Source organism: Streptopelia decaocto, assembly GCF_964273445.1.
Source record: "Streptopelia decaocto genome assembly, chromosome: 8".
In the NCBI taxonomy this organism is placed as follows: Eukaryota; Metazoa; Chordata; class Aves; order Columbiformes; family Columbidae; genus Streptopelia; species Streptopelia decaocto.
Window position 1 is genome coordinate 2,126,341 of NC_138662.1, and position 23,945 is coordinate 2,150,285.

Sequence of the window (23,945 nt, forward strand, 5' to 3'; positions counted from 1 at the left end):
CTGTTTTTCAGGCATCTAAACACATAAGATGCATTTGCTCGTTTCCTTGCTTTGCACAGTTATGCAAGCAGAATTTTATGTATACCTAGTCTTGAAATTACTGTGCTTTCCTTCTAGCCACTGATCTTTATTCTGCCAGAAGAGCCCTTTCTACTATGTTGTATGACATATTTTCTTAGGTATTGAAATTATGCTTAGTTATAACTTCAGAAGAGGATGCTTTTCAGAAAGAAAAGCCAATTATCATGAAGGTAAGGAAGAGATCTTTGTCATCTGCTGTGAGTCTCTAGTCTATAAAAACATGTAACCTGTTGGGTCGTGTTTAACGGGGATGCGCATGGAAATGCTGCCCAGAAACAGCTACAGCGGGACAAAAAAAGAGAGCCTCTGTGTTTTCTTGAACTCTCGTTACTAAAGCAGTCCTAACATATTTTTAGGGTGTATTTATGCTATGTCAGTACTCAAGAGCCTCAGTCACGGACCAACATCCATGTTTCTGGGTGTTGCAGTGTCAGCTGGCTACGCTCATCCCGTTACATTCTCTTTCTTGTATTGCAATCCTTATTTTTTATGAAGTGATTTTTAAAAGCAACTGACATCCTGGTAGAACCTTTTGTAACTATGTTGTGATGTGATCTGTTCGTTGGGTATGGAAAAAATATTTAGGAAGAAAAGGTATTTCTTTGTAACTACGGTTTTTGATTGCATATGGACCCTTAGAGTATCTTCTCATAAATGAGACCAGCTCCAGAGGAGATGTTATCCATATACGAATTTGGAATAGCTATGTTTGGGTTGGGTAAGAAAATACTACCTTTATAACCAGAGAGCCCATACTTGGCAGTACCCAAAACTGGGTCAAAGACTGTGGCACATATTTGTGTTTTCTGCCCTATTAAAATGAAAAACCCCACCGTATTTTCTTAGTCTTGGATATACACACTCTACAAGAATTCTCTTCTTTGACCTGGTGTTTACATATCTCACATTTTCCAGGTGCGTTTTCCCTGATGATATTTTTATTAGTGTATTCGTGGTAAATGTGTCCTTGAATGTCCACAAATCCTGTCCAATATACATTCTGTTAGTGCATTCAATGCAGATGAAAATTTCAAGGCAAAGCGGGATTTCTAGGGTTGAATATTTTATAAATAGAGCTGCTGTACCTGGGAGATGCAGCTTGTTTTCCCAGGAAAGAGCTGTAGGTTTACTCCTAGGCCCTTATATGCACTGATTTTGTAAAGAAACACGAGGACTTGAAATAATTATTGGTATGGAATGGCATGAATACTGATTTTGTCTTGTTCATTTCTAATCAGAAATATTTTTCCCTACACTGCGCAAGTTATTGGTCTGGGTCTGGCACAATCTTATTCATTATATTCAGATCCCTCCAGCTGCTGTTGCGTTGCAATAGTTGACACGTGATGAAGAACTACTTTAAATATTAGAAAATGAGTAAAGAGAGAACTCCAGGGAATTTACACCCCAGGTTACACTTTCTCTCCTTCATTTCAGTCCTTTGTGATGTCAGTGTGTGCTGAAGCCACCAATTTTTGGTGCCCCCACCCTCACCACATCTCTGTCAAGAACAATATTTACTCGCAGAGAAGGACAACAGTCAGAAAGCCAAACTTCCTAAGATGAGGACCACAGTACTGGTTCAGCTTAACCATGCCCTATATTTGATAGCATTTGGCAGTATGCCTAGGAAAACATATAAAAAAAGGTAAGCAAATAGTGATGCTCCTCGGTTGGACTTCACAGTCATTTGTTGCTTAAGGCTTCCCCAAGGCACAAGTGAATATGTATATGAGCCTCTAGTACGCATTTCTACCATCTATTTGTCATTTCCAGCCAAGTTGTCCTTGGTATATGCCAGACTGTCTGGCAACAAGTTCTGTTATCTGTGCAATACGTGAAGAACTACAGCCCGTTGTTTGCGTTTTCAACTTGCCACCTGGTAATTCTGTCTGATATACTTAGGTGACATGTTTTCACAAAGATAACAGCCTCTTTTATTTTTCCCCATGCAAATCTTTGGTTTGTGGAGCCCTGTCATCATTTTTCTCAGCCTTTTTCTGCCTTCCCTCCACCTCAGTCATACCTGTTGGGCTATACTGAGGTTCATCAGGCTCTTTGGTCTAAAGTATAGTGGCTTTAATTTCTAACTGAACAGCATCAGTGACTACATAGGCATGTACAGTGTTTCTTAAAGCAAGAACTGCTGACATGGACCCTTCTGATTTGTGTTCCTCCGTACGTTTTATCAAGAGCTTCTTCAGTGTTCTGGCTGTAAATCCATGCCCACCTGTGGCGTCTTAAAATCCCTATATCAGTGTTTTTGGAGCGAAACCCAGTCCTTGTGCTAGAATAATCCCTGCTCATGTAATCAGGTTGCCCTCTAATGGCTAGCTTTGATTCAGAGCGCTCTCGGGCTTGCTGATAAGGGCAGGAATTTCAACTGTGGTTCCTGTGATAGAGGCCTCAATGTTTTACTCCCCAAAGCTGTGGTCCATGTGCCAGCTGGGTGATGGAGCTGTGCTTGACAGAGGAAGAGGTGGAAGCCTCTTCACATGTTGCGGTTACAACCCTGTTCGTTTATGAAGTTGTTTTCCTTTAATTAACTGTTCATTTGAAGAGCTGGAGTTCACTGACGTCAAGGTTAGTTAGTCAAATTTTGTGCTGACTCCTTAAAAAACGGGACTGAAAACAGCTAGAATGGGAACGTTTTCCCATGTGTCTAATCTTTCATCCTGTCCCTGTAGATTTCCAAAGAATTTGATGTTCTCCGCAGTCAAATGGCACAACTCCTCCACCAAAATCAACCAAATGGGAGAAAAGATGGGAAAAAAAGTTCATTGCACAGGCAAATATGAAAAAATCTCCCTCCAAATGCTGGAAGAATGTTTTTATTTTAAACCTAGGGAATATGATGTATTAAAAGATTGGTGAGGATGATGGGAAATTTTAGCAAAGTAGAATATTTTTTGTATCGAGCGTTTAGTCGGGCACTGGGAAGTGGCAGCGTCCTGTGATCTCCCCAAATATATTCTGACTGCACTCAGGTAATATGTTCAGATTGATTTTTCTCAGAAGATGTAATTGAGGAAGAAGACTGCGGTAGAACCAAATATAGGTTTCTCCTGTCGAGGGGTAAAGTGCAAGTAATACAACTGAATGTTTGAGACCACCACCCCCACCACCCCCCCAATTAAAAATCCACCTACAGAAAAGAAAATAAGGAAGAAAATACTAAAATAGTAGTAGAAAAACCTTAACCAAATTTTTGAGCTTATGGAATGAAGATTGTGTCACATGTGGTTATGAAACCTGAATACTTTTCTGTAATAATCATTTAAAAAACCCCTTGAAGACCTGTCGCATTGATTTTTTTTATCAGGTAGTGCACTAGTGTCCTTGAAGTTAACTTCAGCTTCGTCATGGGATTTAATGAGGCTAAGATTTTACCTACCAGATCTTAACAGAAAAATCTTAGCCTTTATCCAAAATAAATGTAGTTTCTTTTCAAAGTATGGAGACAAAATTCTTTGGAACAAGAAGTAAAGAAATAATACATAAGTACAGTTTTACTTTTCCTTCCTTGTATTATGCATGTTTTTCCTATAAATTTCCCTATACCCTCCACGTACACTCATGCACACACATATAAAATGCAGCAGCAAAGGTAATGTAACAACAGCAACTGAATACATTGAAAACTAATTTAATTCCTAAATTATTTTAAAGAGTATTTATTAGAACTTAAAATCAAGGTAGAAACAGTGGAGTTGCCCCAGCAATCTGAGAGGCAAACTAAAGACGTTTGGCTTAGCAATAGGTGGATTTTTATTTGTACTTGATAGGAACATATTTCTGCCTGTTTATGTGTGGTGTGAGACTTTTTCAGAATTCCATCTCTGCATATTTACACATAACCTAAGATGTCTTATTCTGCAGGTAAAACGTTACTTGCCAGATAGGAAGCTGCTTGGAGACTATTTCTGTAGCAATGAGGCATTGGGCCTGTCCAAACCAGCATCCCTCCTGTCCTTGGTAAACCACCCCACCTCAGCAGACACTTGGAAAGCCCAGAGCTCACTTCCTTCATACCAGAAAGAGGAAAGACATCTGGTTTTCTATTACTCTTTATAATACATGTCTCATTTTATTAATGCCTAATACACGAGTGGCCAAAAATTCAAGTTTAGTTGATTAACGCAGATGCTAAACCCAGAATAGTTCCAGCGTTGCACCTGAAGATTTCAATCTGGGGTCACCCCTGGGTGGTGCTGCTACTTTTTAACCATGTACAGCAAAATCACAGAGCGGCTTGTGGCATAGGCTGAAGTAGACACCACCTGTGCTAAAACTGTAGGCAGAAATTTTGATGGTGCAAACTGTCCTGGAGGCTGAAATGTATGGTAGGGCCAAGTAATGCCACTGTAGAAGGTGGCAGAAGTGTGGGCTTGCTCTGCAGCCCATTTGCAATCAATACATGGAGACCTTATCTACAGAGGGTTTGCACCCATGTGTCTCGGAGCACAGACTGGCACCGAACTGAGGCGCAGAAATGACCTTACAACCCTTGAGATTGTAAAGAAGGTATGTATTTACAGCGCTGGACACACGGGGAATAATTTCACCTAAGATGTGTGCGAATTTCCAGTAGCTATGAGCTTGGTTAAATGCTGTAAAGTATTACATATTCATGAAAGTTTTAGGAACGCCTATACGTATTCATAACCTGTCCCCGAGAAGGCGGTTCTTATTACAGTGAGTTCCAGGAGATCATTTCCATAGTCTCCACCTCCGGCTCCTCCTGGTTGTGCCTGCTCAGTGATTGTGAACCCGGGTCTCCTTCTCTGTACCTGGTCACTTCTGGGCTGGTGTGACGAGTTGGTTGGGACTCAGACTGCTGAGTTGGTTAGAACTGGCGTATCTCCTGTCCTGTGCCCAAGTTTCTGTTATATAGTTCACCGAAGGATGCACCCAAGGTTTTTATCTTTGCAAGGCCTGTGACGTCGTCAGCAAACTCCTGTTTCTCATACAATAAGTTACACAAAGCTAAGCAAGGCTAGGCAATTGTGATGTGGGTTAAGGGTTAGCTCTCTGTTAGCTCCTTAGTTCAAGTGTTAGTTCTTTAAGTGTTAGGTTTTTTAAGTGTTAATTGTTCATTAGTTAATTCCCTGTATCAGAACCTTGCAGAGGTTTCCCACAGGGAGGGCTGTGTTTGGGATGTTGGCCAACAAGGCTGAGGCTGCCGAAGGCTGAAGCCAAGGCAGAAGCTGCATTCGGGAGCCATACTGTTGCACTGAGATCATGCTTGCACCTTGTAGTGAAATTTTTCACAGCAATTCAGCATACTTCAGATGCCCTGTGTGCCCGGGAGCAGGCCCAAAGGCCACAGCATTTAGTGGAAATTTTGATGGTCTGGAGCACCAACAGCCTTCACCCGTTTGCAAGTGTTTGGTCTTGTCTAGAAAAATAATACTGTTGCCTCTGAGCCTGCAAGCTCAATGGAACCATGGATGTGAATGTTGTTTAGAGGTCGATGGAAGGAGTGAAGGTGGCAGTGCAGGGCTTATTTTTACTTAGTGACTTGCATAAATTTCTAATCTGCTGTAAACCTCACATTCAGATTGAAATTTTGCAGGGCAGGGACACCCCAAAGTGATGCTGGATATTAGTGTATTAGAAAAAAAGGAAAGAGAAGATTAAAATAAAAGAAAATGGCTCCCTAAGAGTTTAAAGTGGGATTCTGGTTTGTGTTGGATCCTTGTCCTGTAAGCTTAGAGCAATCCGGTCCACCTGAAGGATCAAAAGTGTCCTCAAGCCCTTAAATATATGACTCGGAAATACTTGAAATGTGTTTCATTTTATGGTAAGTTTAATGTTTCTAATCTTGGTGCAATTTACAATTACAATAAATATCACAAAAAATTAATGTGGCCACTTCAAATACAAAGGAACGACAAAGTGTAATCTGAGGAAATTTTATCAACATGCAATTTCCTTAACAAAAACATCAATGTATCATTTCAGTATGCTGAGAAATATTTATCTTTTGGGACAGCAAAATCATTTGCAGAACGTTTTAACTGCTAAATAAATATTTTACTGGCAACTTCTGAGGCATCATAAATGCAGTCAATATAAACAAAGCAATGTGGAAACCAGCTCCAGCCTCAGTTCATGGCAACACAGGTCTCTGGGATGCATTTGGCTGAGCCTCAGCGTTTGGAAAGATCCGATTTCTTCCTGCTATTATAAGCAAGTTTGCTTAGTTTATTTGGAAGTTCTGGCAGTGGAAGCCACAGCGAGCTTTCAGTATTCGTGATGCAGCCAGTTAGCGATTAACTGAAACCTGTCTTTTAATAGTTAATTATTTTTAATTGAATCCAGTGCTTATGAAAAACATGGGATTCGTGGCCTTGGAGGTGGAGGTTGGTTGCTTGGCTACGGAACAAGAACATCAAGGCCGTGGTGGCTTCACATTCCTCGTAGGCCCTGGCCCACGTTTCACCTCTGACCACGTCTATGTTATCCATATTCTCTGACCACCCAACTGAAATGGTAATTTTAAGGGTGGTTTCAAAAAGTTCGGCCTGTCTTCTGGAAAAAAAAGAAGACACTTCTTCTGCAGAGCAGTTGAAGAGTTAGTTATTCCTCACCGGGACTGCCGCTGCTGTCTGTGTTCCCAAGGATAACATCAGACCTGAGACCTAGCTTTCTGTTTTGTATTGCTATAATTAGCACTTGCCATCCTTAAAGTGATATTTTTTACCTAAGCTGGATGATTTTCCAGTACGGCTGCTCATTTTGATTTGTATGCTGTTATTTTTTCTAATATAGAATAGTATCATACTTTATTGAATATTTATTTAAAAGCGTTTCAAATATTTCAAGGGCTATAAACATGTACCTGTTTATATGTATGTTACATATAAAAGTAATTTCTTAAGGGATTTCTGTTGAAAGTGATTATCTTCGGTGCTTTATTTGTTTCGTGTCTATTTTGATGGAGTTTTCCACCTGCTTATTCAAATATCTCTGTTAAACAAGTAAATTTTCAGGTGGCAATAACTGGATGTCCTTCTGAGCTGAGGAAGAATTTACTTGATAAGACTGCTGTCTTTGTTAATTTAGCTTCCCAGATTTGATATTTCTGTTTGCAAAAGATTTGCAGCTCCCAGAGATTAATTTTAAAATGGTTTCAGTCTTAAATAACTTTAAAAGGTGTTTTAGAAAATGTGAATAAAAATTCATTAGATACTCTGATGTACCCTCAACCCATCTAGGCACAAGAAATTTATTACTGTGATTTGTCTTCTGACAATACTTCAATAAGTTTTTTGTCTGGAAGATTCTTAGCACATTCACCCCCTACTTCTGGGGCCATATTTTAGTATATAAAGCAGGAACAGCAGCTGAAATAACAGGATTTTCAAGGACGAGTTAGTCAGTTCACAGTGAAGTTTGGCCTTTATTGCATGTCAACAACAAGGTTCTTTAAAATTGCAGACATACGGGTAGAAAATCAGAGTGGAGATGGTGCAAGAATTTGGTAAACAGATGCTTCCAGACCAACAGTGTCTTTTTTGCATGGATTATAAGCGACTGTTTGAAAATTGTTGCAAAATGAGCATTCTCTAAGTCTCCTAATTCACACATCTAATGAAAGTCCAGGTGGGTGTAGCTGGAACTCTCCTTTTAAAGGGTGAGGGTGGGAGCTGCTCGTCAGCTGCAGCTGGGAATCCAAGGCTTAATTAAGGCAGATTGGCTGAGAGGTGTTGACAAAGTTGTGCTGTGAGTAGAAGACTCTGGTCTCTCCTACATCTTCATCTCTTCTACTGTGTGTCGTGGCCTTTGGTGTGTGGATTACTCCTCAATCAAGGACATGGAACTTCCCTGAATTACCCATCTATCTGCTCTGTGTTGCATTTCGGAGTTCACTGTTTAATCTTGCTCTTTTAAGAAAGCTTTAGTCTTTCCTACTAGGGAGAGAGAAATAAGGAGGATTAATAAACTCCTCTTGCCTTTACAAGCAGGAGTGCAGAACTCAGCTCCCAGAGGATGAAGGTTTTGTGCTGGCCAGCTGGCAAATGGAAAATGAAACAGGGGAGAGATGTGCTGCTGGCTACGTGTGTGCCACTCTGAGCCATCCGCATCCTGCCTGTTAATTGCTTTATTTGGGATGAGTTTGGGAATACAACACCTCAGAGTGAGCTGATAGCCATCAGGGAGGGAGGTGAAGACCAAGATACAGGTTGTCATTGTAATTGTCCAAAAAGAAGTCACCATCTCTGAATATATTTCTCTGTAAACAGAGAAGCTTTCTCTTTCCCTTCCTCATTGACTGGAATATTGAGGAGTCAGAGGAACTGGCTGGTGATATCTCGGAGCAGTTTGTGGGTGGTTGTGGTGAGGATCATCTAGTTGAATGGTAGGATGTGGGAATCAGCTGGATGGCATTTCAGGTGTTCGGCAGGTTGGGCATGGGGTTTGCCTCTGTGGCTCCATTGTACATCTGCATACGTATACGTGAATGTCATAAAAATGGATAACTCATTTGCCGGCCATCTGAGCAAATGTTTTTGAGAACTATGAGTGAGTTGGGGTAACTTTACCTGGATATGGGACATAACTCAACCTGATGCACGAGGCACTAACTGTTTACCACAGACTGTCGTGATTTAGATTTTGTTTTTAGCAGTGTATTTAAAGGATAAAAAAACTCCTTTATTTTTTTATTAGCAACACACGTACTTCATGGAGTGACCAGCTTCCCCCAGCATTTCAAGCACGATTAAAAACTTCAGAAGAACGCCCTATCATGCAAGGTAAGATGGATATACATTTATTTCACTTGAAATGCATCTTTCAGATGTGATTGGGAAATACATACTTGTGTTCATAATTGGGTATAAAATCAGAGGCAAGAGTTCATTCAGTCCAAAACCCCATTTAAATAGCACATGTTGTCAGGGTTTCTTGGTAGTAACTGCAATTTAATCCTCGCTTAAAAGGGTTTTTTTGATTAATTGAACACACAGGAAGAAGCCGACAATACTGTTCCTCACAGAAGAAACGTCTATTTTTAGGCATTTGCTTGAATTTTTCATTGCTTTGTTCCTGTTAAATCTCAGTCGTTACTTTGGCAAAAATCCTGTTTTAAAAGCATGCTCTAAAGCTCTGGGACTTCAGCAGGAGTAAGGATTATGCACGTTGTAAAGACTTTGGCTGAGTAAGTTTTAAGAATGGTTTTTACAGAATTGGGATCACCAGTGTCTGGTAGAAGATGATTGAGCTTTTTGCCTTTGCAGGATTTAGGATGAGTTTAGAACCAGCTCTGCTGCATTAAAGAACTGTTGGGTACTATGTGTGACCTGGGCTTAATGAAAACCGCCATATGGGAGATTTTGGTAATTGTACCTAACTTAATTATCTTCTTATTGTTTTGGATAATTTGAATATTAAGGTTTATTGTACGGGAAAGATACATTTATTTTCTTTCAGAAAAAGTATTTGCATGTCTTAACAGCTTGAGTTTCAACTGTTCTTTTCATTTCATACTATCCTTATTCAGTAGGACTATAAAACAGGTACAGAAATTGAGATCTATATCTGCACACAGGTTCACTGCTGTGTTATTATTACCACCTAAACATCTGACTGCAGCTTCTGGGAGTCAGACTGTCAGAACTCCATGTATTTTTCCCTTGAAACAAATTATTTCCAAAGTTAGAGAGAATGGTGAATAATTTGTATCATTTAAAAATTATGGGTCTGTCTGCTACCTAAATCTGGGGAATTAAAATAAGATTTCGGGGCCGTAAATATTGTGTTGATCTTCTGTTATTGCTAGGTAACTTTTTTTCCTTCAGTTTTTCATAATGCATAGGTTGATACCCATTGATTGCAGCTCCCCACAAATAAAGTAGTATTTATATTATGTTTTTTACTAAGCAGGAGTCTTACTTTTTGTGTTGCAAGAGAAGATGAGTGTCAGCATCAGCTGGGGAAGTGTGCTTACATCCAAACATAGCTTAGCTGAGTTTCAGTTAGATTTAAGGTTAATTCACAGTGTAGACAAAAGCGTAACGTGGAATCGTGGAGGTGGTTTTAAACAAGGTCTTGTCTAGCTGCCGGAGTGGACTAATTTAAGAAGTAAATATTAAGTGGTGCAGAACTCTGCGGCTGTGGCTGGGTTGCTTCTAGCAGTCAACTAGCCTTGCTGTGTTCCGCAGAGATGACTCATCAGAGACGATCATGCAAACGGTGCTTCTGGGGGTTTTAGAGACTTATGCAAATGTTGGTCCAATGCTGAACTGTTTTTGTTATCAAATTTTCTGAAACGAACCAGAGAAACAGCGGGGCTGACAGTAAAAGCCATGGAGTCAAGGACCGAGTATGGCACATGCGGCTGTGTCAGGGACCTGGGTATCGCAGCTCTCTAGGGTTTGCTAACTGGAACAAAAGGATTTAGAATTTGGATGCATCCTTTCTTTCAAGCTCCTTGTTTATGCAGAAGAAATGGGCATTTAGCTTCTGGATAAAATTTGATGTTGCTGTTAGTATTTTAAGGGCAACCACTCAGAAAACAAGGATTTAAGTAAGTGACAGTAGGAGACACTTGTCTTCGAGGTCACTGTTCAGTCTGTAGGCAGAAATGGTTTTGGCATATGGCAGCAAGAAATTCAACAAAAGTTCGAGTTTCTTACAAAATCCTTGTTTGCTGCAATGAAAATTGCCCATTTCTGACTTTTCAATCTGTTTTTTGAGGAAACAAGACCTACAGGAAAACAGACTTTGTTAGGTTGTTGACCAACTTGGGGGTTTCTGTATGTGTCTATGGTAGAATTAAGAAGGAAAGTAATTTATTTTCCCTTCTGTTTCCTCAAACTCTCAATGCATTTCTTCATTTCTAGTCAGATATCATGTTCAAGAAAACATCTTCATGTGTCAGCAATTTAACTTCTGAATGGCACGACTTGGTAAATGGTCAATCCCAACTCAAAATTGGGAGTCAAGCCTCCAGGAATCATCAGACTGGCTTGAAAAGAATCACAAAGCTTAATGAAACAGGAATTGTTTTGCTTGTGATTTTTAAGTTGTTTGGGCTGTGTTTTTAAAATCTTCTTTGTATTTTTACTATTCCCTCTGTACCACTGAGGGTTAGAAACTTCAAGCCTTGTCTTCAAAACTATAGTATGAAAAAGTGTGATTAATCAAGTTTGCAAATCTTTCCGTAATTGTACAGAATGATAGGAAAAAACATAACTTGATTTCACTTTTAAAATATGTCCATTATGACTCTGGTGTTATATTTATTCTTGACTTTCAGCTCCCTGCCAGTTTCACATACAGTTTTATCTGTGCCAAGGGGGAGCATTGGAGAATTATTTCGTGTCCAAGCTCATGAATCTTTCTTTTCTGAAATCTACTTAATAAAGTTAGTGATACATAACTTGTGGGAATGTTATGAGGTTTTCTCTGATTAAAAGGTGTAAAATGCTCAGGGATTCATAGGTAAGATGTGCTTTACAGGTTTATGGTGGGTTTTAAAGTAGCGTTCAATATTGTTGTTGCAAGTGGTGTCAAAAGTGAAGGTTCCCATAGTACTTCTGAAATTCTGATCTTAATTGCCCAGTAAGTTACTCTACGATACATGCTAAAAATCTAAGATAGTTCTCATCTCAGTAAGTTTGCAGAATAGAGTATGATGAGTTCTTGGCACATTTGGTTACAAATAATCCATTTTTATTAAAGAAATAATGTTACCTGCACCTGCATAATCTACTAATGTATACTAAAGTAGGAAGGAATCAGCTAATGGGTCGGTTTGTGCAAGTATTCATTTAAAGTGCATTTTCTGCCTTGACAGGTTGGCTAACACATACTGTTTCCTGGCTGATATATCCCAACCCTTACACTTTAAACATTGTATTTATCAGCCCTTTATTAAATATACAAAACAAGACCACACTCACCAAAATCTGTCACAGCCCATTTTGTTGTCACAGCGCATTTTACTACATGCTGAGGAATGAGAGTCCAAGCCGCAACGTCGACTCATTTTAGCCTCAATGGTTTTTTAAAAAGCTTGTAGCTTAAAATAATACATTATTAAGGTATTCAGACTTGTCAAAATTAATAATTAATATCACATTTATGCTCCGCACACATATACAGAGTCTTTCGTTCCCTTCAGTTGTTTGTGTTCCAGCCAAGTGACTCTGAGTTGGGCCCTTTCCCGTGGCAGAAGTGACAGGGGGGCTGGTGAGGCCGCTGATTCTGGCTCCTGGGCATCCACGTGGTATCTACATTTTGTTTTCTGGTGTCACTCTGTAAATTACTTGAATTTGCACATAGTCGGGTGGTCTATTAATAATAAGAATGCAAATTTTAAAAGGGACCAAAAATTATCTCAATGTGCTTATTTTTAAGATCCTGGAGGAACTTGTTTCTTGGGATAAGGGAGTAACTTAACAGGTGATTATGAGTGTTATTCAGGTTTGTTTTAAGAATAAATAGGATTAATCTAATCAAATACCAGGTGAAGTATGAAAATGTGTCTTGTGTTGAAAGTAGAGATTACAGAGAACACATCCTAGTGTCCCGTCCTGCCCAGAGGTGTGAGTTGGGGGAGAGGTGACTCAGGTCCGTGGGTTTCCTTGGTTGGAGAACACAAAGATCACACCTGTGTGATCTGCTCGGTGACCCTGCGTGAGCAGGGGTTGCACTGGGGATCTACAGAGGTCCCTTCAACCCAACCATCCTCTCATTTTTGGAAGCATTTCCTTACTGAGCCAATATTCCAAAGCCTTGGAAGTCTGCCCATGTCTGGTAAGATATAAGTACTGTGAGAAGATCTCATTTCACACCATGGTAACATTTCTGATGGTCCTTTTGGGTATGTCTATATGCAAAAAAAAATGATGTAAAGTTGCACCTGAAACTGAATGGGAGTTCATTGAAACACTCAAACTTTTTGTCAATTAGAGCTGCAGGTTTTGGAGAACATTACTTAGTTTTTGTGTTTCAGATTGTTGAGGGCAAAACATCTGAGAGTTCCTGATTTGTCAGCTTTTTTGACCTCAAATTGGACAAAGATTGGCAAGTCTGGCTACAATTTGATCACTTGAGTTTCCTCAAAGGCAGAATTCCACGGGTGCCAGCCTGAGGGAAGTGCTCTGAAATGCGTCTATACGCTTCTGCGTGCATTATTGGCTGGGCTACTGGAAACCTGGCCAACAGGATGTGTATAAAATAGGCAAATATGAAAGCAAACAAATCCAGTACCAGGGTTCTCTTCCAGCATCCTGCTTTCATATTGAAATAGTCTTTGTTGGGGATTTTAGTAGCTGTTGCCATCTTTATTGCTAATTCTGCATTACTTTTCCTCAGGCCTGATGTTGCTCCCGATTTTGGTCTTTGTAAGTTCTTCAGATAAAAAATGCAGCTTGTCACAGAACTCCATGGGTAATTTTACTACAGAATTACTAGACATCTTAAATATTTACTATATACACACACACAATATTTTTTATCTATCTACACTATACATTATGTTATTTATTATAATCATGTCAGTATCAGAAAAGCAAACTGATAAATTTTATGTTAAAAATATGCAATATCTGGAAGCAAATTGAATGGGAAAGGCGTTTGCTAATTTACTGTATTCTTTTGATGGCTCTAGGGCTTGCAACATCAGTGTTGGATGTCAAAGTGGCTGTTACATGTTCCAGGTGAAGTCTTGTTTAGCTGGTGATAAAACAGAAACCTGGAGAGCTACGGTTTTGATTGGGTGTTCATTCCCCAAATTAATCTGTCCTGCATTTACCACTTAAAAGAGATGTTTAAGAAAAGTAGAGTAGTTTCTGTTGATTTTGCAAATTTATTTAAATCAAGTGTGTTTAGAAGCTTTTCTTTTCTTTTTTGACATGAAAGCTGCAACTGGTTAGAAGCAAATACACTGCATTCGTCAGGATATCTCTGCTGCTTGGTAACATGCCAGAGAGCTACAATGATGAGAAAAATGAAAAAATAAGGATCAAGATTTTGTATTTTAGCATCTAAAGACAAAAAGTGTTGTTATTGTTTAATATAGCGGGAGATGCGAATAGTAGGACATTATTTCTGAAAACGAGCACTCATTCTACAGAGGTGTTAATAGTTATATTTGCATTACACCACATGCTCTGAACCTTGATCTCTAAGGAGTGATGTCTTCATTTGTTTCAGATTCGTAAAGCAAATTAAGGCAGTGCTCGCGTGCCATTCCTATCATCAGTTTTGACCATGAAGGTGATTTGGAATAGAACAGTCAGTTGAGGAGTTTTGTGGTCCCTCAGGCCAGCAACAGTGTAGTTGAGCACACACATGCCCACTTGCAGAATCAGAACTTCAAGCAGCAGATGATGCTTTTTACCGGTTACAACTTTTAGGTGCCACTTCCGATTTTGTTCCTCTGGTGTGCGTTTGAAAACAGATTATACATACATATATACCTATTTTTAAGGTCAAATGTACTTTCCTAACTCTGCAGTTCTCTTGCAAAAAGGCCTGTTTGATATCTGGCAGATAATCATGGACTAATTTTAGGAGGGAGTTAATAAAAGCGGAGTTGGAAAAATCCTAAAGGAAGATCAAATTTAAATGTAAATATCTTTGCTGCTTTTTTAAAGAGAATTGAGGGAAAAGGGATATAGAAAATTACAGGCTTGGGTAAAATTGTGTCTCAGAGCAACATTTTCTTTCCAAAGCCTTGCATAATGTGCCAGTATATTTTAAAAAGACATAACCCAAAGCAGTAGAAATTAATCAAGCCTTTATTAAGCAAAAAGTGACTTCTTTACCAAATAATGAAACTGTGGTAGGAAAAGAAATTGGTCTTAGCAGGATTGCTACATTGCACATTAGTAGAAACAATCACATGAAGATGTGATTTCTGATGCTCTATCAAAACATGTTCTCAAACATGTAGCCATTTCATAAAAAGGCAAAAATCTGAAACTGTGAAGTGGCAGAGCACAATTCTTTGCTAATTTAATTACTCATCCTCACGTTGTGTCAGTAGTGCAAACACAAGACGTTGGACTGAAAATTAGAGTTCTGGGTGGGGGGAAAAACCCCAAACCAACAGTGAAGTGGGTCTGCATACGAAGTAACAACCTTATTTCCACATATAACTCAAAATGGGAGCTGGATTTTAAATGTAACAAAGGACTTGTGCTTTAATTCAAGAAGCTGGCGCTCAGATGAGCATTTTGCAGCTGCTGCACTGAACATTTCAGTGATAATCACCAGTACCCCAGGAAGGTCTGTTGCCCCTTAGGGCTGCTCTAACCCAGTATCTTTCAGACAGTCAAGACCACAAACATTGCTGCCAAAACCACAAAAATGGTTCCTGCAGTCTGGGTAACCCTCTCCCTGGAAGGGGTTGTGAACCATTCAGGGTGTCTGGATACATGTGCAAGTATCTGGGTGAATGAGACCTGAAAAAAAGAGCAAATAAGGAGCAGGACTTGAGGGAAACAGGAGCTTTATCCCACCCAGAGCTTCTGCCATTTTCTGCTGCCAGAAGCTGGAGCCAGGATTTGTGCCATAAGATCTGTAGCTGCGATTTGAGCTGGATTTACTACCCGAGCTGGTGACTGGTGTTGGCTCATATGGTAGGTGGTAGAGTTATCACGTGAGTTATCGTGCAAGAGTTGCAATGAATTAACTGGTAGATTGTTACAGCTGATCCGCAAACTTTCTCCGATTTTGGAGCTGACACTTGAGAAGACACGTTCTGCCCTTCAGTAGACTGGGAGAGAGGACTTGAGGTACCGGAGACTAGCCTCAAAATTTGAGGTCAAATTAGTGCATTTGACTTTGCTGTTTCTGTGCATGTTTATAGCTCAGACAAAAGGTGAGTGTTTTGCTGTTAACACTCCAGTTTGGTTTACTTCTAACCAGCAACACAAACACACCAGAATTCCTGACAAGGATGTTGAGTGATAGAAGATGTGAGGCAATTTGGTATGAAATTGTTATTTTCACAGAATCCCAGAATGTGAGGGGCTGGAAGGGCCCTGGAAAGCTCATCGAGTGCAATCCCCCCATGGAGCAGGAACACCCAGATGAGGTTACACAGGAAGGTGTCCAGGCGGGTTGGAATGTCTGCACAGAAGGAGACTCCACAACCCCCCTGGGCAGCCTGGGCCAGGCTCTGCCCCCCTCACCGGCAACAAGTTTCTTCTCAATTTTAAGTGGAACCTCCTGTGTTCCAGTTTGTACCCATTGCCCCTTGTCCTGTCACTGGTTGTCACCAGAAGAGCCTGGCTCCATCCTCCTGACACTCCCCCTTTCCATCTTGATCCCCAGGAATGAGTCCCCCCTCAGTCTCCTCTTGTCCAGCTCCAGAGCCCCAGCTCCCTCAGCCTTTCCTCACACGGGAGATGCTCCACTCCCTGCAGCATCTTTGCTGCCCTTTGTACCATCCAGAGCAGTGGAGCTGAAATCTTGGCTCTAGTGGACGAACCAATGGCCCAACTTCAGCAGGAGCAGATTTTTCTTATTTAGACTTGTATTGATTTAGGCTTTGGTTGTTACTTACTAGGAAAAAAATTGAGATTCATGTATGTTTAAGAAGAAATTCTCTGAAGCCGTTGTTCAGTTTCATAACAGATCTGGTTTTCTGTTTCCATGTCCACAACACAAAACATTGGTTCAGCCTAAACTTTATCTGATTTAAGTTCAATTAATTATTTTTTTGATAGGTCAACTTCACATCATCAGTGTTTACACTAGCTGAGGTATCATTTGCCCATGGAGCTTTAAGTTTTAGTTATACCACATCATCTGCCCTCTAAGAGCTTGCTTAAAACCAAAGTTGGAATAAATCTCTTGTGCCCCAAGGAATTCAGCAGAAATGTGATGACGCCTTTGGTAAAGGAGGAGGTTGATTGCCACATGTGTGATTAATATCCTTTAAAGATGTCCCATGTTTCTAGGAGTTAGGACTGGCCTAGCAGTTGTTTCTAAAATGATGTGGCACCAGGTCATTGCGTCAGACTTTGGAGGCTGGAGGCTGGCCAGCAAAGGACAAGTAAAATCATTATTCTGGCACCTCTGTTGGCTCTTGTACAAATGAGAACTGATTGGTAGTAGTCAAGCACAGACCTTCTTTTTGTATTTTATTTAATCAATCCAAATTAATTAAATTGCACTTATTAAAAAAAAGTGGTAATTCTCTTTTACTTGCTTTGGCATTTATTTATTTTTTGCCTGTTGAGAAACAAGTTTCTGATGAAATATCATGCAAGTATGAAGCAGAAAATTGGTGACTCAGCAGAGAGTAATGTTTTCCTAATGAAATTAGGAAGTTAACTTTAGGAAGCTAATTTGGATCATGACTGTCAATGGGTGCAAAGATCAAATAAGCTGGAATGCAAGAAGCTTTGTAGTAAGCATATTGTTAACTATTAAAAAAAAAAAAAATAAATAGGGAACAATGTTTTAAAACAGGGGAAAAAGGGGGACCGTAGAACAGATTTCCCCTAAATAATTTTGTTGGTAAATTAGTATTCTTCCCATGTCATACAGATTTAAGGTTTAAAATCCATTCCATGTTTTGCCTGTGGCAGGCTGTTTGATGAGAGAACTGCTGGGTTGCCTCAGACCCTGTTTAAGCTCAGTACCAGTGGGAAGCTGTTTGGCAAGCTGGATTTCCATGTGCATGGCATACTCTTTCTTCTGTATTTTCTTGTATGAACAAGGTTAACAGGTTCTAATTTTTGTCTGGGGAGTTTTTATAAAATGAAGTCTACATATGAATAGAAACATGAGTGACTTGGGTATGGCACTACTATTAAGTCTTTATAAAATCAACTGCACTTCTATTCAGCATATTCTGTAAAACTTGAAATAACTACTGGAATTATTTACTGTAACTTAATACAATCTTACATACGATATGTTTTTATAAGCCACTGGGTCATACTCAAATGAGATTCTTAGGAAACCAGGACACTGTAACCTGGTATCTCAATGCGCCCCCTTTTTTTATTCTTCCTGTATGCAAATCCTCATTGTTAGTTTACCTGAGGATTAAGAGATTTACATTATGAGTTCGTTTAACTTACTTTCCAGTGTCTAACTTGTAATGAGAATTTGGCAGCAAATATGGCCTCTTCCTTGCCACCTCCCTTTAGATAATTTATTAAACATGATTTCATGTTAAATTCCTTGTTTGGAAGACAACTGCTCGTCAGAATTTAAGGAGAAAAAGGCAAAACACATTTTAAAAATAATTTTAAGTCTAAATTTCTTTGTGCTATTTCTGTGAATAATCATATCTTTGGACGATAACTATGAATCAGAACTGATGGTTTAGGATATAGTTGTTATCCCCTAACTGGGAATCAAATTACTAATGAATCCATAGTTTACTGTATACTTTACTGAAGCATCACAGTTTCCTGTTCCGTTCATTGCAGTGGTGTCAAACTTGGGTGAAGAATGTCCAGGTAGTAGCTACTCCTTGTTTTCTCTGCAGTTACACCAGACTGGGAGGCCATGAAGGTTTATGAGTTGCTCATCCTTGCCTTGTGTACTCACACCCCCACGTAAAACGTGTTTGTTTTGCAGGGCACACACAGATCTCCATACACTGGAAAGAAAGAGGTTAACTGTGGCTTAAGGAATGTTGGGTGGAAGAAGCCAAGAAAACCATTCCTGGTCCAGAAAACTGTCCAGCAGTTTGTGCTAAGGAAACACATTTGCTTTTTCTCTCACCTTATAATGGATGCTAGTATTAAGGTGACTGCACTGTAAATCCTCTCCAGATAATCCGATCAAGGATCGTGCTAACTCTAGTGAACGCTAGTTTGGGCCCAGAGTGATATAAAATATCTATAAAGAACTTTTTGGCTAAGTTGTGCTTCAGTTTGGAGACTAAAGAACACAAGCATTTGGGGTGCAACATAAGAAGCGTGCCCCTTAAATACAGATTGTATTTCCTAAATGTTGGGATACTCTTATTGGAAAATGCAGCTTTAATTTGGCCTGCCTTTGGATTTTAAATTTAGACAGCTTTGAAAATCTGTAGATGTGTGTCAGAAAATACAAAAATTGTGGTTGTGGCTGAGCATAAACCAGAATGATAGGCACTTTAGCCGGTGTAAATTTATGGCTGGAACAATTTACATTGAGAATAAACAGCTTAATGGATAGCTGGAAGGATTAAAGGATGCTCAATCCATCAGATTAAACATGTCATTTTTGCTGGTGAATGGTGCCATTATCTGACTTGGCAGCTAACGTTCTTCCAGAGGAGACAGTTTTACCCGTTTACATCTATTGATAAATCCTTCCCTAATTCCGTCAGTGATACCCTGGCCCTGCCAAAATCAGGGGCATAACTTCCAGTGACTTCAGTGGGCTGGAGATTTCAGCCTTTATCTTTTTGGTGTATTAAATGTTGAGAAATCCCTAATGAGCACAGCTGTCTGCAGCCAGTTGCTCTTTGAATCTGAATGATGGGCTTTGAAACACGACTCTGAAGTTTGATGGCCAATAGTTAGCGTGCTGCTCTGCTTTGGAGGTTTACATTATCATTTTTGCTAAGTGTTACTAAAAGAAATAGTAAGATAACTAGTGCTGACATGCAGTCAGTTTTACCATAAATCAGTGATGTTATACACTTCTCCTATTAGACACACAGATAAGGAAAAGCAATGCTAATTTGGGAAGAGGACACGAAGAACAGTTTTTGCATTAATTGTATCTTGTGAGGTGGCTCCTTAGTTTCCTACTCTGTGGTTCCCATTTCCCTCATTCAAAAATAAAAAGGCAGTTTATTTTACTCTTTTTCACTAGCTGATGCAATGCAAGATGACCTTTTTTATTATTATTATTATTTTTCCTTTCCTAGATAAGAAATAGTTTATGGACTGGGTTTTGTTGTTTACACAGTGAATCCCCTGAAGTCTGGAAAAAGTGTAAAGTTTACACTAGATTTTAACAAGGTGCAATGTCACGCTAAAACTATTCTGTGGAATAAATGAGGTATAAATCTTGTAAGTGAAGAAAAAACACAGAAACTTTCAGTTTGTAAATATGAAAGATAGATGGCAACAATCATAATGTCAGCTTGTACAGTAAAGCAGTTCCAAAGAGTTGTAAGAGTTATCCATTCATAACCAGATATCTCCCTAAACCCTTCTCAACATTTTAATGAAGCCTAAACTTCATTACAGCATTAAGTTGGACCGAGCTTTGGTGGCCAGAGGCTTTTTTATTTACAGTACTGGTTAAAGCCCTACCTGACCCATGGCCTGACTTAAAAGTCGAATTGAGCATCTGTCAAAAGTAAAGAGGACCTTTTTGCTTGGCTCTAGGAGAAAAGGTAAAATACAATTATTGTATTTTTATTAATATTAATTTTCCGAAGCATTAGTCTGCATGTTCTTGGCCCATAGCAAACCCTGATGCATTTCAGATAAAGCTCTTCGGTTCAGATTTTGCATTACCTTACCTTTCCTGCCAGCCAGGGGATGATGTATAGGCAGACACCATGACTTGGCTGACAAGCCATAACTTACCACGCTGAGGTAATTTGATTTTGAGTCCTGACTTAGCTTCTAAGAGTAACTGAACCTCCATGTTAATGGATCTCCTCTGTGGGCAGGTGGAACAGGCTCTGGGGCGAAGGCACTTTTTCCAAGTCTCCTGGGTGCGCAGCATCTTTGTGCCATCTCTCTCTTCTGCCGTCTTTAAGGGGCTTTTTTTACATTCTCATTCCTTTCACATTTCATTGTGGAAACATTTGAACTGGCTGTCTGGAAGAGCAGACTTGCTTGTTATTTCCAGTTGGAGGCTCCTGCCATCAAGAGAAGCATGAGGAGAGCATGAAAACCTGCACCCTTGCCTCAGAATTTCTTGCGTTCCAAAATACAAAAGCCTTTGGTAGCTGCTTCCCAGCCCGCCTCCCCTGAAAGACAGTGACATTTCCAGATGTTTTTTTCTTTGTTTTATTTTATGATAGCCTTATTAATATGTAGGATTCCTCCTAATTCTCCTGGTGTCTCATGATGCTCAGGTGGGTTTAATTTTACTGCATTTTTTCTAAAGCAATGCAATATGAATTATTGGAATGGACATGTGATCATTGGAAATGCTTGTAAGATAAAATACCTTCCATTTGGAGCTTTCATAAGTTATCACACCAAAAGTTTGATTGTTCACTCTGAAGAGTATATTTTTATAAAGACATACCATTGGTCTGTGTCTTCTATAGAAAGACATGGTAAATGTGTCAAGGAGCAGAATTGTGCCTGTGGTAAATGCTTGTGGAAGCTTAATAAATGGAAATTAAAAAAGCAGAAGAGGCAGAGAATCATCCCTTTCCTGAAAAGCATCCAAAACATCCAACCAGGCTTTATGGGAGCTCAAGCTCTCAGTTTCCTCAGTTCTTCTGCCCTGGTGTGGGTGACTTGCAGCTCCTGATTTTTCAACTGAGGACATGCAAAACTTGAGTTCCTCCTTCAGAAGCAGAGTCCAGCTGTAAGAAACCCAGTTTGAGAGGGGGAAGGAAGCAAATCACAATTTCTATGGGCGAAGGAGGAAAGTATAAACCCTAGCAGATTCGAAAAATTCCTTGAGCTAATTAGGTGAAGAGGTAAATTTAGAACAGCCTTCTTAACACGAAATGCAAAGAGAAAAGTGGATAATAATGTATAAAGGGAGAAAGTGGAGGCAAAAATCTTGCTCTAGAGAAGTGGGGGAGTAGAGAGACATGAGGTGCATAAGGCAGGCTGGAGCTCGTTACTACAAAGTTGTAGAAACAAGGAGGGGCGTCTGAAGCTGGAAATTTTATAATGGAAAGTCTAGCAGTTGCTGCTAAAATAAATTACGGACATGAGTGCAGCGTGTGTGATGTTTCATGGAAGTGGTATGCTTGAGTAAGGAAGGTTCCCTTATTTTATTTTTTAAGTTTATATATTATGCTGCAGTTGGTTTTGCTTTATTACTTTAAAATTCATACAAGGGTAATTCTGTAGTGGTTACTTTATCTTTCACGGGTGTCATACTGTTGAACAGAAATAGCAAATGGAACGCTGGGGACAAGAGCTCATTTTGAACCTACAGGTGCAGAAATTTATGGAAAGATCCATTTATTACAAAAGGCTGCTTGTGCATTATGACAAATCTAAGCTAGGTTTTACAGATCTATGCACACGCTATGGAAATTGAAGTTTTAAGTATACCAACAATCTAATGAAGGCATGAGTGATGTCAGTGATAATATTTTTCGGTAGGAGGAGTGCAGTTAATTTTGATCTCCCGCAATTGTAGACAAACTTTTGGAATGAGGTTGCAGATTTCATCAAAGCCATCGTGGCTCCAAATTCATACTCTAGTTTGGCAGGAACTCATGTTTCATCCGTGTATGTGAGCGTTTCACTTCTGCTTCAGTAGTTCCATCTTTGTCTCTACTGCAAAGGGATGAAAATCCAGTCAATACCAGTGTATCATTAGTTATCCTCCCCATTCAATCTGGAATTGAATGCAAGAAACATTTTTGTGTCCTGTTTAGTCTTTCTGGACTTGAATCTCGGCAGTAGTATAATAACAGTAGACTAAATGATGCTCATTGCAGTCATCGAATTTCTTGCTGTGGCTATTGGATCATCCCTGGTTTTCATTTGTTGTGGACTTCATAGAAAGATGGGCTCGAGCGAGGGCGACTTCCAGCACAAATTGTAATCACTCGGAATAGTCACTCCTTTGGAATCTGCACATTTTTATTTCCATATGACATGCAATTTAATCATTAAGGGAATTTTTTTAGCGCCAGCGTAGCATACCTTCATAGGAGGAAGTTGACCCCAATTTTGTAAGCGGGTGTTTATGAAGTCAAAGGTGGACTCTTAAACAGACTTAGAAGCTGGGCCAGCAGCAGAATGCCCAGTCTGGCACACACAGGAGAAATTATCCACGATTAAAGAGTTTCTGATTAATATGGCTTATGTGCCAAAACTGCACATGCAGCGTATGATCTCAATTAGAGTGAAACCTAATTCTTCAAGGCTAAGTTCCAGATTCATTCTGTAATTTCTTCTTTGTTTAACTTGGACATTTTTTTGACAACAGGATCTAAAAGAAATGTGGGGGGAGGGACAGGACCCCCCCTACCATTATAAATTGCAGTTTTGTCGAAAATATCTTGCTCGTGGTACTGCTCTGAATACCTCGACTATTTAATTTTTAGAGGGGTTGTTGCGCATTCCTCTAAGGCACTGCCATTTAGTGTTGCTAATGGAGCTGTAACAGTTTTTGGGAAAGAATGAATGCTCGTGTGCAGGTTTTCTGCTTAAAAAGTAACTCTTGCCAAAGAAAACTGCTTGAAGGTGGAAAGGAATAAGTACATAATCACGCCACTGTCATTACCTCTGATATTAAGAAAGTAGGAAATGTCAAAGGCCTGTAAGAAAAATAAGTTCAGGTTTAATGAGTCTGCTGGAGAGGAATTATCAACATTAATCATTTAGCTAGTGGACTAACAGAGCTGGCATCAATAGAATAACTTTTTCCATCCTGTTCTAATACACAGCAGTTGTTCTAGCTTTTTTCCGAGACTTTTTTTTTTACCGCTAATCCCAAAACATCCTGGAAACACACACTCTAACGAGCCAGTATCATTGCATTTTAAGTGCTCTTCCAAACCAATCTGAGTGCTACTCGGAGAGAATTCAGCAGTTGGGCTCCTCGTGTGTGGGAACAGAGGGGTCTGGGGCCCGAGGGCATCTGTGCGTGGGGATTTGGGGAGCAGGACACACAGTCCTGGCTTGCTGCGGGTACCAGGGGTGCAGGACACTGGTAAAACTCCGTGCCCACATGGAGCATTTTTCGGGACTGTGGCCAAACACAGAACTGGTGCTGCAGTCTAG